Here is a 7,145-nt window from a genome sequence, read left to right on the forward strand (position 1 = left end):
TTGATTTGACTTCATCTTTCCTATTACCCCCAGGAGGAAGGGAAGTACAGGTATGCTCATTTTGCAAAAGAGGAAAATGAGGACCCAAAAGTGAACTGAGCTAAGCCCCAGAGGTAGAATCGAGATTCTCTGAAGTTCAACCCCTGCAAGCTTCCCTCAACACTGTCCTGTCCCTCAGTGGAAGAGAGCTGATAGTATGAAGGAGTATTCATTCAGTCAGTCAACCAAGCACTTACCAAGCACTCGGGAGGCTACAGCACAACCATACAACAGAGTTGGTAGACACGTTCCCTGACCACAACGAGCTTATGGTCTAGAAGGGGCGACAGACATTATTATAAATAAATATAAATTATGGATAGGTACATAAATGCTGCAGGCCTGAGAGAGGGAGCTAATCTAAGTCAAGGGCAATGCAGAAGGGAGCGGGAGGAAATGAGGGATTAGTCAGGGAAGACCTTTTGGAGAAGAGGTGTCTTCAATAAGGCTTTGTAGGATGGGAGAGAGATCGTCTGTCAGATATGAAGAGGGAGGGAGTTCCAATCCCAAAACTGGATGTGGGTGAGAAGACTGGGGATTGTGAATGATAACAATAATAATAATAATAATAATAATAATAATAATAATAAAACAATGATAATAATGGTATTTGTTAAGCACTTGGGTGGATACAAGCAGATTGGATCGGACACAGTCTCTGTCCCACATGGGACTCACAATCTTAATCCCCATTTTACAGATGAGGTAACTGAGGCACAAAGACTTGCCCAAGGCCACGCAGCGGACAAATGGCAGAACTGGAAATAGAACCCATGACCTTCTGAGACCCATGCCCTTGTTCTATCCACTGTGCCATGCTGCTACCCAATCTGCTTTCCAAGAGTGAATCTTATCTCCCTCTAACTGTAAATAGCAGCAAGCTCTTGGCCCCAGATTCAGCACTATTTTATGTTATTTGCTAAGCGCTTACTATGTGCTGGCCACTGTACTAACTGAAGCAGCATGGCTTAGTGGCAAGTGCACGGGCTCGGGAGTCAGAGGTCATGGGTTCTAATCCCGGCTCTGCCACTTATCAGCTGTGTGACTTTGGGCAAGTCACTTAACTTCTCTGGACCTCAGTTATCTCATCTGTAAAATGAAGATTAAGACTGTGAGCCCCTCATGGGACAACCTGATTACCTTGTATCTACCCCAGTGCTTAGAACAGTGCTTGGCACATAGTAAGCTTTTAACAAATACTATTATTATTATTATTACTAGTACTAAGTGCTGGTATTCAGTTTCTCAATTTCACCCTGGCCAAATATCTGATGCCCATTTCTCCATCTAACAGATAAGGAAAGGCCCTTGGGTGCCCTGGATTCTGGGTATCCACTTATTGCATTTCTTACTGCATCTCCACAGCTGACCCTGTTTTACCCTCAGAGAATGAGGTTTGGGGCATGAAGCACATTTTAGAAGGAAACTTCCAGTCCTCTCCCCAGACCTGAGAAAGAGTTGCAGAGGAAAATTGGCTTCATAGAAGATACGAGAGTTGGTGAGCTTCGCCCATGGGGCTCTATATGCATACATGTTGGGTGTTTATGGACATGAGCAATGGGTTTATATGTGCACGTGATGGGTGTACGTGTGCATAGGTGCATGTGTTCATTTATTCAATTGTATTTACTGAGCGCTTACTGTGTGCAAAGTGTATGCATGTTGGATGTTTGTGTGCACACAGGTGTGTATGTGTACAAATGATGGATATGTTTGTGCCTGACAAGTGGAGGTGCATGTGGCTAGAAAGGCCCAGGTGGGACCCACAGATCTGATTATATACACCATGCACACCCACAGACTGTCCTATGTAGTGCTATTACATTTGTCATTTTATTATTACTGTCTTTGTTAAGCACTTACTATGTGTCAAGCACTATTTAAACACTGGGATAGATTCAATCAAGGCAGATACAGGTCCTGTCTCACATGGGGTTCACAGTGCTTAGAACAGTGCTTGGCACATAGTAAGTGCTTTACAAATATCAGAATAATAATAATAGCATTTATTAATCGCTTACTATGTGCAAAGCACTGTTCTAAGTGCTGGGGAGGTTACAAGGTGATCAGGTTGTCCCACAGCAGATTCACAGTCTTAATCCCCATTTTACAGATGAAGTAACTGAGGCACAGAGAAGTGAAGTGACTTGCCCAAAACCACACAGCTGACAGTTGGCGGAGCTGGGATTTGAACCTATGACCTCTGACTCCAAAGCCCGGGCTCCTTCCACTGAGCCACGCTGCTTCTCTAAGTAGGAGGCAGAACAGATCAATTGAATTGCCAGTTTACTGAAGATGAAACTGAGGCTCAGAGAAGTTAAGTGATCTGCCCAAGGTCACACAGCATGCAAATGGCAGAACGGGGAGTAGAACCCAGGTCCTCCCAAGCCTCTGTTTTTCCATTAGTCCAAGCTGCTCCTCATTATTTGTAGTGATTGGCACAGTTCTAAATTTGGTCTGGGGGAAAGGGTTGTTGGGGTGCATACCAAGAATAGAAGTTTAAAAGAGATGTGGAGTGGGGCCATGGGGACGGGTGGGGAAAGGAGGAGCAAAGCAGCATTCTTAAACAACAGCAGGTAGCAGCAAGACAATTTTCCTTCTGCTGAACAGCCCCATGACTGCACCTGTGCCTCTGTTTCTTATGCCCTTTCACTCCCTCCTTATCAGCTCCGGTTTGGCCCCAAACATGTTATTTTATTTCTCCATTTTGCTAAGTCACAGTCAGCAATGCCTAAGGAAGGTTGAAAACCCATAGGCACTGCCTCTTCGAGGGCTGGCATCCTGCTTTCTTTCAGGAAATTTATTTCTTTCTTTCTGAGTGCTAGGCCCATGCTCTATCCACTATGCCAAGCTGCTTCCCAATCTGCTTCCCAACGGTGAATCTTGTCTCCCTCTAGCTATAAATAACAGCAAGCTCTTGGGCCCAAATTCAGAAATTTTTTATGGTGTTTGTTCAGTGCTTACTATGTGCCGGGCACTGTATTAAGCGCTGGTATTCAGTTTCTCAATTTCATCCTGGCCAAAGGTTTGCTGTCCATTTTTCCATCCGAAAGCTAGGGAAGGGCCCTTGTTCTGGATTCTGGGTATCCATTTATTGCATTTCTCACTGCATCTCTGCAGCTGCAAGTAGTAACAATGATAATAATTATGATAATTGTGAAGTGCCTACTATGTGCCAGGCAGTGTTCTAAGCACTGGGGTAGATACAAGATAATTGGGTTGGACACAGTCTCTGCCCCATGCGGGGCTCACGGTCTTAATCCCCATTTAACAAATGAGGTAACTGAGGCCCAGAGAAGTGAAGTGACATGCCCAAAGTCACACAGCAGACACATGGCGGAGCCAGGATTAGAACCCATGACCTTCTGACTCCCAGGCCCAGTCTCTAGCCATTAGGCCACCCAAATTAGATCACACAGCCCCATCACAAAAGCCTCCAGACACACTCAACCCAGCTAGGACAAGAAAACCATCCCTGTTATTTCCATTCTGCTTTATGGAAACAGGTGGAACAACCAGAAGTTTTGGACACCAACATGACCCAATGGATTGAGCACAGGTCTGGAATTCAGAAGGAGCTGGGTTGATGATGATGATGGCATTTGTTAAGCGCTTACTATGTGCCAAGCACTGTTCTGAGCACTGGGATAGATACAAGGTAAGCAGGTTGTCCCACGTGGGGCTCACAGCCTTAATCCCCATTTTACAGATGAGGGAACTGAGGCACAGAGAAGTTAAGTGACTTGCCCAAGGTCACAGAGAAGTTAAGTGACTTGCCCAAGGTCACACAGCTGACAAGTGGTGGAGCCGGGATTAGAACCCATGACCTCTGACTCCCAAACCCGAGCTCTTTCCACTAAGCCACGCTGCTTCTAATCCTTGTTCTAATCCTGCATCCGCCACTTGTCTGCTGTGTAAACTTGGGTGAGTCACTTCACTTCATTGGGCCTCAGGGATCTCATCTGTAAAATAGGGATTAAAACTGGGAGCCCATGAGGGACAGGGGCTGTGTCCCACCTGATTAGTTTGTGTCTACTCCAGTGCTTAGTAAAGTGCCTGGCACATAGCAAGCACTTAACAAATACCATTAAAAAAAAACCAACAAAAAAACCCCAAAACAAAATAAAAAACCTTGAACCTGGAATCCCCAGGCTGGGTTGAGTATGGAGGGCTGGGGAAGTTCACTCTGCTGGTCAAGGATTTACATACATGTTGTTGTCTTCTGCTGTCGAGTCATATCTGACCCATAGCGACATCATGGACACATCTCTCTATGTGATGCCAATTTGTACTTCCCAAGCGCTTAGTACAGTGCTCTGCACATAGTAAGCGCTCAATAAATACGATTGATTGATTGATTGATCTCTCCCAGAACACCCCACCTCCACCTGCAATCATCCTGGTAGGGTATCCTTAGAGTTTTCTTGGTAAAAATACGGAAGTGGTTTTCCTTTGCCTCCTTCCATGCAGTTAACCTGAGTCTCCATCCTGTACCCTTTCCCATTCTGCTGCTGCCCAGCACATGTGAGTTTTGCCTTGTAGCAGATTGCCTTCCACTTGCTAGCCCAAGCTAGGAATGGAATGGATAGGCCTCTGCTTGACTCTCCCTCCCATAGTCAGGGCTGGTAGAGTACTGGAAACTCTCCAGGTGTGACCCTGAGAGGGGGTTACACACATACTCGCCTATATAAATATATGTATGCACACTTACAAGTTGATATCTGTCTCCCCCCCCCCCATACTGTAAGCTCGTTGTGGGCAGGAAATGTGTTTATTGTTGTATCGTACTCTCCCTCATAGTAAGTGCTCAATAAATATGATTGAATGAATGAATGAGCAAAGGTACAGGCACACACACATGCACAAACACACAAACACACACACACTGCTCCCTTAATTTGAATCACCCCAGCATTAACACGAACTTCTGAAGTCCAGAGTCTAACGTCCGGCAAAGATATGGGCCAGCATATCCATTATAAACTGCAGGTCCAACCCAGACCAGGAGGAGAAATGGAGATGCCCAGAAAAGGCATCCACCCAGAGGCCGTAGGCCAGGTCCTTGGCATGGGGATGGACAGATGGACGGACGGGTTGTGGGCCCTCCCTCTTCTGGATCCTTCCTTCCAGGGGTGTGACAGATGGCAGCCTGAGGTTAGGGGTCTGATCTTTTCCAAAGCCGTAAATTCACCATTCTATAAAAATAATCCCTTTGATGTTCTTTATCCCCTGTTCCGTAGAACAGGGTTTTCTGCCCAAACCCCTGAAGGTCCCTTCCCTGAAAGGACCCAAATTAAATGCTGAAAGACAGGAAAACACCTCATCAGGAAATAATGGGTTTCCCTGCGGTCAGGAGAAAGAGCTTCTCTAGGGCTGAACCCTCCATAATTGCTTTCACACCTTAACTTTACTGCCATTTCAGAAGGGGCAGGGAGAAACCTCGACTTCGAAAATTTTGACTTTTCCAGTGAATCAGACTCCATCAGATCAATCAATCCATGGTATTTACTGAGTGCTTTTACTGTATGCGGAGCACTGTACTAAACACTTGGGAGAGTACAATACAGTTAGTAGGCCCTTTCCCTGCCCACAATGAGCTTACAGCCTAGGGGCAGTCAGACATTAAAATACATTATCCATCTATTGTATTTACTGTGAAGTAGCAAAATCTGGAGGATAATAATAATAATAATAATAATAATAATAATAATAATAATAATAATAATAATAATAATGATAATGGTATTTGTTAAGCGCTTACTATATGCCAGGCACTGGAAAAGCTTTGAGGTGGATGCAAGCAAATCGAGCAGGACACAGTCCCTGTCCCATATAGGGCTCCCTGTCTCAATCCCCATTTTGCAGGTGAGATAAATGAGCCCTGAAGAAGTGAAGTGACTTACCCAAGGTCACACAGCAGACAAGTGGCTGAACCAGGATTAGAACTCAAAATCTTCTGACTCTCAGGCCTGTGGTCTATCCACTACCCCACACTGCTTCTCTACAGCTCAGAGCACTGTACTAAGTACTTGAGAGAGCACATTAGAACAATAATAATAATAGTATTTGATAATGTGCAAAGCACTGTTCTAAGCCCTGGGGGGATACAAGGCGATGAGGTTGTCCCACGAGGGGCTCACAGTCTTAATCCCCATTTTACAGATGAGGTAACTGAGGCACAGAGAAGTTAAGTGACTTGCCCAAAGTCACACAGCTGACAATTGGCAGAGCTGGGATTTGAACCCCTGACCTCTGACTCCAAAGCCTCTGCTCTTTCCACAATGATATTTATTGAGTGCTTACTGTGTGCAAAGCACTGTATTAAGCACTTAATTACTAACCTGACCACCTCTGGCATCATCCCCCTGGCCTGGAATGCCCTCCCTCCGCACGTCTGCGGAGACGGTCCGCAGAAGCAGCATAGCTCAGTGGAAAGAGCACGGGCTTTGGAGTCAGAGGTCAGGGGTTCAAATCCCGGCTCTGCCAACTGTCAGCTGTGTGACTTTGGGCAAGCCACTTAACTTCTCTGGGCTTCAATTACCTCATCTGTAAAATGGGGATTAAGACTGTGAGCCCCCTGTGGGACAACCTGATCACCTTGTAACTTCCCCCGTGCTTAGAACAGTGCTTTGCACATAGTAAGCGCTTAATAAATGCCATTATTATTATTATTTGTCAAGCTAGCTCTCTTCCTCCCTTCAAAGCCATTCTGAGAGCTCACCTCCTCCAGGAGGCCTTCCCAGACTGAGCCCCCTCCTTCCTCTCCCCCTCCTCATCCCCCCCGCCTTACCTCCTTCCCCTCCCCACAGCACCTGTATATATGTATATATGTTTGTACGTATTTATTACTCTATTTTATTTGTACATATTTATTCTGTTTATTTTATTTTGTTATTATGTTTTGTTTTGTTGTCTGTCTCCCCCTTCTAGACTGTGAGCCCGCTGTTGAGTAGGGACCGTCTCTATATGTTGCCAACTTGTACTTTCCAAGCACTTAGTACAGTGCTCTGCACACAGTAAGCGCTCAATAAATATGATTGATTGAATGAATGAATGAACCTCTCCGAACCCCAATTTCCGCATTTCTTGCCTGACCATGCAGGAGC

At 45.5% G+C, this 7,145-nt stretch overlaps 1 non-coding gene across 1 annotated transcript; it reads right to left on the bottom strand.

Annotated features, from left to right (window-relative positions):
- Positions 1-4,573: 4,573 nt before the first annotated feature.
- On the bottom strand, positions 4,574-4,705 carry LOC119927818. The gene has a single exon (XR_005450787.1). It is a non-coding gene; the product is annotated as a small nucleolar RNA SNORA7 (small nucleolar RNA).
- Between the last annotated feature and the right edge of the window lie 2,440 nt (positions 4,706-7,145).

This window comes from Tachyglossus aculeatus, chromosome 4 (genome assembly GCF_015852505.1).
Source record: "Tachyglossus aculeatus isolate mTacAcu1 chromosome 4, mTacAcu1.pri, whole genome shotgun sequence".
In the NCBI taxonomy this organism is placed as follows: domain Eukaryota; kingdom Metazoa; phylum Chordata; class Mammalia; order Monotremata; family Tachyglossidae; genus Tachyglossus; species Tachyglossus aculeatus.